General features: G+C 48.8%; 1 long non-coding RNA gene across 1 annotated transcript; it reads left to right on the forward strand.

Annotated features, from left to right (window-relative positions):
• Positions 1 to 523: 523 nt before the first annotated feature.
• On the forward strand, positions 524 to 10,179 carry LOC145722593 (uncharacterized). The gene is made up of 3 exons (XR_014146955.1): positions 524 to 1,754; positions 1,838 to 2,117; positions 6,844 to 10,179. It is a non-coding gene; the product is annotated as an uncharacterized LOC145722593 (long non-coding RNA).

Here is a 10,179-nt window from a genome sequence, read left to right on the forward strand (position 1 = left end):
TTAAGCTCTAATGCCATCAGTTTTCTCTTTTTTTTTTTTTTTATTTATTTTAGAGAGAGAGTGAGAGCACAAGAGGGGGGAGCGGGAGAGGGAGAAGCAGACTCCCTGCCGAGCAGGGAGCCCGATGCAGGACTCGATCCCGGGACTCCAGGATCATGACCTGAGCCGAAAGCAGTCGCTTAACCAACTGAGCCACCCAGGCGCCCGCCATCAGTTTTCTCATCTGTGTAATGGGAATAATAATAGAATTTATCTCAAATGCTTATTATAAGAATAAATTTAGGGGGACACCTGGGTGGCTCATTGGTTAAGCATCCGACTGGTGATTTCAGCTCAGGTCATGATCTCAGGGTTGTGAGATCGAGTCCCACGTCGAGCTCTGAGCTGAGCATGGAGCCTGGTTAAGATTCTCTCTCTCCCTCTCTCCCTGCCCCTCTCCATCCCCACTTGTGCCTGCGCTCACGCTCTCTCTCTCTCCAAAAAAGAAAGAAAGAAAGAAAGAAAGAAAGAAAGAAAGAAAGAAAGAAAGAAAGAAAGAAAGAAAGAAAGAAAGAAAGAAAGGATAAGTTTAGGTAATAACTTCGAGCAGTGTCTGATATTTAAGTGCCTGACTGATGATGATGATGATGGTGATGGTGATGATGATCTGTGAAATACAAAGCACTTTCACATTCATGTTTGCATTTCATCTCATTTTCCTTGCTCTCCTAGCAGAGGACCTACATCAGAAGCACATCCTGCTGACTCTCAGTCTCTGTGCACTTCTGTTCCGGGCTATTCCAAAGGAGTTTAGCTTATTCTCTGTGATTCCCAGGACAAGGATGGGGAAGCTACAGGAAGACAGATTTGGACTCAAAATAAGGATATTTATTTTTAATGGTCAGAGGTATCAAAAAATGACGTCTCAGAAAAGGAGTGCGCTTCCTGTCCCTGGCAGCATATCCACACAGAGGCGGCCAGCCACCGGGAGAGGACATTGTAAAGGGAATGGAGAAGTCAGACTTGGTGGCCTTCCAATTCGGAGAGTCTGAGTTTCTCGTATGAACAGGAAGCATCTATTCCTGCCAGCCCTCCACCCTCATACGCCTCATTATTTTTCCAGGAAATCCCATGAGGCTTGAGAGTTTTACTTGCAGATCCAGCCCCCACACTCCAGCCAATTTGACTAAAGAACCAGACTTTTGGGTGATTCAAGAGGCTGGATTCTAGTACTATTTCTGCATCCTGCTCTCTAAGTGATCTGGGGAAAGAAAATTCTGTAGTTTATGCCTGCCCCGCACCAACTCCCTTTCTCTGGTAACACTTCCTCTATTTCCATTGTTGGGGACCACTCCTCCCCCACTCTCAGTCCATGTGGCTCTGCTGAGATTGTCTCGTCTCCCATGTTCGGCCCATGACCCAAGTCTAACAATGAAGTAGGTATTCCAGTTCCCCAGCAACAGTGATTGGTTCAGGAATGGGCGTCTGATTCAAGGTGGACCAATCAGAATCCAGTCCAAGACTTTTGCTACTTTTGTTGAGAAAGAGATTCTCTTTTCCCAGAGATTGCTGAGCTGGTAACATGCAAGCCTGGATTGTCTGGGGTCTACCACGTGGGCAGAGCCTGTCTTAAAATGATGTCAACACAGAGGAAAGCAAATCTAAGAGGTGGTGAGAACAAATCCTGATGACATCATTTGAATGCCTGGATCCACTAGTACCTGAAGTGAGACCTATAGCTACAATTTGTCAGTTACACTAGCCCATAAATTCAGGTGATCTTTTAAATTTTTGGTTATTGCATGTATGCATGTATTTCTTTTTTTTTTTTTTTAAGATTTTATTTATTTTTTGACAGAGAGAGACACAGCGAGAGAGGGAACACAAGCAGGGGGAGTGGGAGAGAGAGAAGCAGGCTCCCAGCCGAGCAGGGAGCCCGACGCGGGGCTCGATCCCAGGACCCTGGGATCATGACCTGAGCCGAAGGCAGACGCTTAACGACTGAGCCACCCAGGCGCCCCTGTATGTATGTATTTCTAAGACACATTCGACTTGGATTGCTACCACCTGTGACCAAGAATTCCGACAAACACCGATCACGATACGCTGGACTGGGGACAGAAGACTTCCTATAGAAGGTGAGCCTTGAGCTGCATTCTTCTCTGTATCAAGGTATACCTAGTAAAGTCCTCAGTGAAGACTGTTAATTATTTAATATGTCACTCTATACAGAGAACAAATCATTAGGGTCTTAACCAGAGCCATCAATGCCTTAACTCAAGGGAAATTTAATGACCTCTTATATTCCGTATGTACACCTCTAGTCTTAACCACCATTTGCCGGGTTGCCTCCTCCCCATTTTTTAGTGAAGAAATTATCATTTTTCCACTATATATTAAAAGCACCGGGGCGCCTGGGTGGCTCAGTCGTTCAGCGGCTGCCTTCGGCTCAGGTCAGGATCCCAGGGTCCTGGGATCGAGCCCCGTGTCTGGCTCCCTGCTCAGTGGGAAGCCTGCTTCTCCCTCTCCCACTCCCCCTGCTTGTGTTCCCTCTCTCGCTGTGTCTCTCTCTGTCAAATAAAATCTTTTTAAAAAAGCACCTACTATGTGCCAAGTGTTATAAGAAATTACGTTTGGAAAACAGAGGTATCTAAGGTATTAAGTCCCTTGCAGTAAACCCAGAAGGCAGCATTTGTAGTGAGCTTTTATATAACCAGCTCAATGTGCCTGCAGTTTGACTGATTTTTTTTAAGTCACAACCCTGTATTAGGTTCCTATTGCTGTGGTAACAAACTACCGCAAATTTAGTGGTTTAAAACATACAATACAGGGAACCTGAATGGCTCAGTAGGTTAAGCGTCTGACTCTTGGTTTTGGCTCAGGTCATGATCTCATGGGTTGTGAGGTCGAACCCTGCCTTGGGCTCCATGCTCAATGGGGAGTGTCCTTGAAGATTCTCTCCCTCTGCTCCTCTCCCCATGTGCTCGTGTGCTCTCTCTCTCTCAAATAAATAAATAAAAATCTTTTTAAAAATTAAAAATTAAAAAAATAAAACACGCAATACAGTTCTGGATGATGGAAACAGGCTTCACTGAACTAAACTCAAGGTGTCAGCAGGGCTGTATTCCTTCTGGAGGCTTTAGAAGAGAATCTGTTTCCTTGCCTTTCCCAGATTCTAGAAACTGCCTGCATTCCTTGGCTCGTGGTCCCTTCCTCCATGTTCAAAACTAGTATCTTAGCATCTTTAAATCTCTGTCTCTATCTCTCTCTCTAGAGAGTGTGCTCACACTCTCTCTTAACTCTTAACCCTCCTGCCTCCCTCCTATGAGAACCCTTGTAATTTTATTGAGCCCACCTAGATAATTGAGGATAATCTTCCCATGTCAGCATCTTTGCAGGACCATTACTCTGCCTACCACAAATACAAAGAGGTAGGTATGATGATAATTATGATTATCTCCATTTTACACAGGGAAGAACTAAGGCTTAGAGAGGTTAAAGTGACCCTCCTGATAACAAGGAAGAGCCAGAGCTTTGCTTCACATCCAGGGGTTGTGATCCACTGTTATTATTATTCACAGTTATTGTCCCTGTCAACCCAAATAATTATGGATTTTTAAGTCACCCAGACCTGGGCAAGTCACTTAACTATCCTGTTCCTCACTTTTGCCATCTGCAAAATGGAGCTAATGATTTTGTGTTTAGGAACATTTGCAGTTATGCATGTGACACCCCCAGCGAATACTAGGTGCTCAACGGGTGGCCACCATTTCTAAAACTGTTATTCAAGGTATAAAGATGGCAGGGGCCTGGAGACAGATACAATGCCCTTGCGGGGAGGGGGGAGCGGTCAGGGGTGGGCGGAGGGGGGAGTGGGGGTTGTGCAGGCCAAGGAGGAAGTGCTCGGCTTTGGCTCAGAGGAGTTGGGTTTCCAAGGATAGCTGTGCAGCTCTGGGTGAGCTGGGGGCTTTCTGCTAGCTTTTAGAACACAGGTGGGGGGACACCTAGCCAGGTTCAGCCATCTGGGGGAGCAAGTCTAGGGCCGGACAAGGCTGGGATATGGGGCTTTTGTTGTAGATTAGTGGGAAAATGAGCAGATAAAAAACCTACCGTCCTCCCTGATTCCTTAGCAAATGGCAGGTCAGCTCATCCCCTCAAAACAAACTATTGGCCAGGCCCCACTTTGAGAGAACATACTTGGGGAGCAACCACACACCCCAGTCCCCCAGAACTTTGCCGCCAGGTGTGCCCTTCCCTTTACCCCCCACTGAGCTGATTTGCTGCAGGGGGCAGCTGACAACAGAAGGGCAGCAAGATTATCACTGCCCTGACTTGTCCATTTGTCTTCCACTCGGAGGGTCCTGACAGGGGAGTTTCCAGGGACCGCACCGAAGCGTACTGGCATTCTTGACAGAGACACATGGCAGTGATTACACGCGGCATTAGGCACAGTACTGCAAGGCAATGCAGCTCCAAGTCCTCACTTGAGCACAGTCTCAAATTGACTCTGTAGCCTCCTTTGCTTGCAACTACTTTTATAAATTATGTGTGGGGATGGAGAAGGATAAGTGGGGGGCACAGAAGGCCCAAGGAAGGGTTTCTTTGCCCCAGGGGCCGAGATGGGGTTTTCCTCTGGTGGCACAATGGAATGGGGCAGCCTAGAATGATCTTCATCACCAGACTTCTGTCCTAGGACAGGAGAGCATTCATTCCTTTCTCAAGCATGAGACTCAAACCAAGACATCCCTGAGAAAGGGAGTATGGTGATGGTGTTAGAAGGCCGACAGCATTTCCCGAGATGAAGGACAGAGGATAAGAAGATGGAACCACAGAGATTGTCCTGGCCATGAACTGCAACTCCTGAGCTAAGGCTGGAGTTCTGTCCTGTCTCTGCCGGGTATTTATCTGGCATTTGCTTGCATACTTCCATTGACTGGGGGCTTACTACTTCTTAAAGCAGCTTATTCCATTCTTGAGCAGCTTTGACTCTTAGAAAAGTGCTTCAGATGGAACAGGAATCTGCCTCTAGCTGTGGGTCTTGGTTCAGACTTTCAGTCCACTTTCTCAACCACAGGGTTTCTCCAAGAACGCCTCTTCTAGGAGAATCCTCGGGGGACCTCATTAAAATGCAGATACCCAGGCCCAACCCCAACCTGGCAACTCAAAATATCTGAGTCGGGGGCCTTGGAATCTGCATTGGTAAGGGTGCCTGATCTGTAACATGAGAGTTGTAGGTCCCTGAAATGAATTGGAAGGGTGCCCACGAGCAAAGAATGTCCAAAGGGAAAGCAGGGAACCTGGAGGACAGCCTCCCCCAACTTGTCAAACTCTGCCAAGGGTGGGGCTGCTTGGGGAGGAAGCCCCACCAGACAGGGATGAACTAACCAGGAAATCACAAATGACAGCTAGCACTTAGAGGTACCCACCTGTGCAGGCCCAGTCCAGAGGCATCACCCCTCCGTGTGCAGCCATTACACTGATCCCCACTTAACAAACAGGGAAACTGAGGCTCAGAGGGGTGACTTGCCCCAGGAAATACATCTGGGAAGTGGCAGCTTGAGGTTTAACTCCAAACCAGTGACCACCATCCAACAGCCTAATGGGAACCCCAGTTCTAAGCCTCCCAAGGCCCCGGCCTCTTCTTTTATCTCAGTGAGCAGACAAACTTGCTGTCATTTAACTGTGGGCCAGTTTTCACCCTGACCACCCAGGAAGAGAGAGAGCCCTGCCAGCCCTTTGCAGGAGCCCCGGCCAGTCCCCAGAAAGGCAGGGCTACCAGCGCTTCTGGGTGATGATTCTGGCCCCGGACAAGAGCACAGCCCCTCAGGGAGCGGTCTTGCTCACGGGGTCACTCCTGCAGGCAGCCGCATGCCAAACACTTGCAGGGCCTGAGCAAGAGTATCTCAGGGCGCCTGGGTGGCTCAGTTGGTTAAGCGACTGCCTTCGGCTCAGGTCATGATCCTGGAGTCCCGGGATCAAGTCCCACATCGGGCTCCCTGCTCAGCAGGGAGTCTGCTTCTCCCTCTGACCTTCCTCCTTCTCATGCTCTCTGTCTCTCATTCTCTCTCTCTCAAATAAATAAATAAAATCTTAAAAAAACGTCTGAATAGTTAGAAGTTACAAATTGAGGTAACTGTAAAAAAAAAAAAAAAAAAAAACCCAACATGTTCTGTCTTACTGTCTTGACAAGTATTCTTTCATTTTGGCCTGGCAGGCCAAGTTCAAATTTGAAATTTGAAGGAGCTCCTTGCCTCCTTGGAACATGGCAACATGGAGAAAGCTGCCCCCCAGCCCCAGCTCTGGGCAAGACCCCCTTTCCACCCCTGACTCTGCCTCACACCCCGAAAGCCTCACATCACATGTGAACAGCACGGCCTTCACATCCCAGCTCTGTCCACATGCCCGGCAAACAGCTGTGCCTTGATCCCCTCGGGCCAGGCAGATTCTTCTGGGGGAGCTCTGTCTTGTCCTGCCTGCTGCAGACATGGCCCCTAGCCCGCTGTCTTTGCCCACCCCTTCGCTTGTGGCAGCAGCTAATCATGGGTCGAGGGCCCGGGGCACGGGAGCTCCTTGGGCCATGTGCATCAGTAGGCCACTCAGCCACGCCGGGGCCCACAGTCCCTGCTCCCAGCCTGGCCCCGGGCCTGGCAGTGGTGCCTGGGAGGCAGCAAATGAAGCATGGGGCCAGGCAATGAAGTCTTGCTCAATGCTCAAGGCTGCAAATGAGGGAAAGAGAGAAATGAGGGAAAGAATCTTACACTTTAGGCAGGGAAGGAGGTCACCTAGATCATGAGATCATATCTGCTTCACACCTCACCTGAAATTTGCCTATTAAATCTTATTATCTTTGGATTTTTAAAATAGTATGATGCATCTCACTGGGGGATGATATCAGCTGCAATCCTGCGTGTCAGTGAGGATCAAAGTGCCACTGGACCAGCTGGAACAGTTTCACCTGTTGTTACACATGCAGATTCTTAGGCCCCTGTCCAACCTACTGAACCAGAAACTCTGGAGGGGAGCCAAGCACTCAGTGTTTAACAAGCCCTCCTGATGACTCTGATGCTCACCCAAGTCCAAGAACCACTGATGCAGACGATGCAGAGTCATTGATGGTTTCTGAGCAGAGTAGCGATTCCATGAGAGCCGTGTTCATCAGTGTGTATTCATGTAACAAATTCTTATTGAGAACCAAACACTGTGTTAGGCACTGGAGATTCAAGATCAAGTTCTGCCCTCAAATTGCTCACGGCCAAACTCAGGAGCAGGCAAGTAAACAGATCACAACACGAGGATGTGACAAATGCTAACACGGGACGGGTGAGGGGCACCGTGCCGGGGAGGGGTATCAGGTAAGGCCTCCCAGAGGCCATTCTGCCTCCGCTGGAAACTGGAAAAGTAGGCATTGTCAGATGCAGAGCAGAGCAAGTCAAGTGCTCCTGCTGACACACTCTCTCCTTGACCAAACTTTACTGGGGCTCCTCTGAGCCCTCTTCTCAACTGAGTCTCGATCTTAGCGCCCATCCTGGCTTTGGTCTGCCCAGCCCAGTCTTAGCAAAGAAGCCTGCCAGGTCATCCCCTCACCCAGGAGATCTGATCACCCTTGATACCTGAGCAAATTCCTTGTCCCTTACCCTTGATGTCTAAGCCCTGGACTTTAGCAAGAACCCTGTTAGGTCAGTGTAACAAAATCCCCCTACGCTGGGCACTTCCTCTTAGTAATTTTCCATCCATTGACCCCTTCCTGTGCACATTGCCCATAAATCCCCAGCTGTCTTTGTTGCACTGGGAGTTGAGTCCTATCTCTCTCCCCTACTGCAAAACTCCTATTACAACGGTCCTGAATAGTCTTCCTGGCTGGTTTAACAAGTGTCCAGATAGATTTTTCTTTAACACTGGATGAGGGGAACTGTTGTGCACAGACTTAGAAGAAGGAGAGAACATGGACCGGGCTCATTCAGGCCCTTAGCATGGTTCACATGTTAGGGCAGAATGTGAGTGAGTTGGCTGGAGAAGTAAACAGGGCCTGTGAGGCTCTCCAGGAGTTTGGGGCTTGTCCTGTAGGCAGTGAGATGTAGGGGGATATTTTAAGCAGAAGGGTGACATTCTAGAGGCTTTCATTCTAGAAAGATCTCTCTGGCAGGCTGCCTCACAGGGTATGGATTGGGGAACCCAAGCCTGGAGCCCCGAAAGACCAGTGAGGAGACTGCTGTCTCCAGGGGAGAAGAGGGGGTGGACAGAGCTGGAGTAGGGCAGGTGGCTATAGGGAAGGAGACAGCTTTGAGATCAATTTAGAGAGTGGGCCACACATCAGAGTCACTGGGGAAAATCTTTAAATATACACGTGCCCAGGCCCCCATCGGAGCCCCTGAATCAGAAACTCAAGCATCTGTATGTTTAAAAAGCTGTCCTGGTCAGTCATCTGAAGCCAGGGCTGAGAACCACTGAGTAAGAGGTAAAGAGACCCAGCCTGCTGACAGATTGATGGGGGAGGACAAGAGCGGAGGGAAGGAAAGAATGTGTGTGTGGGGGGTGGGGGGCGTCCCCCAGGAGTCTGTGTGAGTCATCCGAGATGCCCTTCACTGCATTTCAGAAGGTGAATCATGAGTCTGGACTGGGGCGGTCAGGGTCTGAAAGCTTCATCCTCTTCTCTTTCGATGCAAAGATACTGGGTTTTGAGGAGGCAAAAGCTCACATAAAAGACCCATTTGATTAAAAGGATTGAATTCAGACTCATTCCTTCACTTCTTCGGTCATTCAGGAAATGTTCATGGAGCACCTTCTATGTGCTGGGTGCTGGGCTAGCTGCAGGGATTTGGTGGTGAGCAAAAGCAGAGACGTTCCCAATCTTGTGGGTGAGACTTTGTACAAGCAATGACTAATAAATGTAAATGCACCACTGTGCGAAGTGTCACCAAGGGAAAATGCGTAGAGGACATAGAAGAGGGGATGTGGCCCAGGCTGCTAGGTCTGGAATTCCTTTCGAAGACTGTGTCCTCTGACCAAACGTACAAGAATAAGTAAGAATTCACTAGGCAGCAGCGTAGCATGAACAAAGACCCTATGTATGCAGATGACCTCTGGCTTCACAGGTATGCAGGCCCAGCTTCTCCAGTCTGTGTGAGAAACCTCCCCAGGGAGGTGCTCCTGACGCCCCTTTCAGAAAGCCGCTTGTGGAATTGCTGCTGGCAGAAGACCCCCCTTCCCACCGGGTTTCCCACGATGGGGAGAGGCTAGGGGCCTGTGTGGAGTTCCCTGGTGGCCTCCCTTCGGTGGGCAGGACAGGCCCAGGTGTGTGAGCCCAGACAACCTTGCAGCCAGGTCATCTGCTGTCTCCGCTGGGTGAAGTGCTTCCTGACAGCGACTCTGAAGTGATTCTCCTTCAATTTCCATTTTATAGCTCCTTGTTCCCTCCTCAGCGGGAGGCTGTGTCTCCAAAGAAGCCAGTCTGACATTGTGGGCTGCAATTACCATGCCCTTCGCCTGGCTGAGATTTCTTGGTCATCTCCCATGTTTGGTGCTGTTAAGTTTCTCTGCATTGATTCTGGTACCCAGATATTTATCAAGCACCTGCTGGGTGCCCATCACAGAGCTGGGTGTTATGGAGGATGGGACTGGATAAGAAGAACACTTGGGATGGCCTTTCCATCACCCACTCACAGGTGATCCCTCACAGCCAATTAACAAATGTTTGTAGAGTACAAGCAAGGAATTGAGGCTTACATTACTTAAAGCCCCCAAGGTACCCACAACAGAATTAAATATTGCAATATATCTATCTAAAATTGGAAGACAGAAGGCAGGAGGATTAAGTGAGCTAAATCCTCATCAATCATACTAAGAAGTCAATGGATAATGTCCAGAGTTGATAAATCAAGGAGCACAAGTAATAAAGCTTTGACAGGAACCACCAGAGTATGGTGATTAAGAGTATTTAGGTGTCTGGAGTCCAGACCTGAGTTGAAATCCCATTTCTATTGCTTACCAGCTGTGTAGGACCTTGGACAGATTGCTTATTTTCTCTATGCCTTAGTTTCCCCATCTGTACAATGGGCATAATAATGGTACCTACCTCATGGGGTTGTGGTGAACATTCATTGAAACAATGTACAGAAAAGGTTTAGCACAGGGCTTGGCACATGACAAGCCTCTGTTTTAGCCAAAGCTAACAACAGAAACAATTAAAAAATGTTGGTCTGG

This window comes from Leptonychotes weddellii, chromosome 7, assembly GCF_054177405.1.
Source record: "Leptonychotes weddellii isolate Sample4059 chromosome 7, ASM5417740v2, whole genome shotgun sequence".
NCBI classification, from domain to species: Eukaryota; Metazoa; Chordata; class Mammalia; order Carnivora; family Phocidae; genus Leptonychotes; species Leptonychotes weddellii.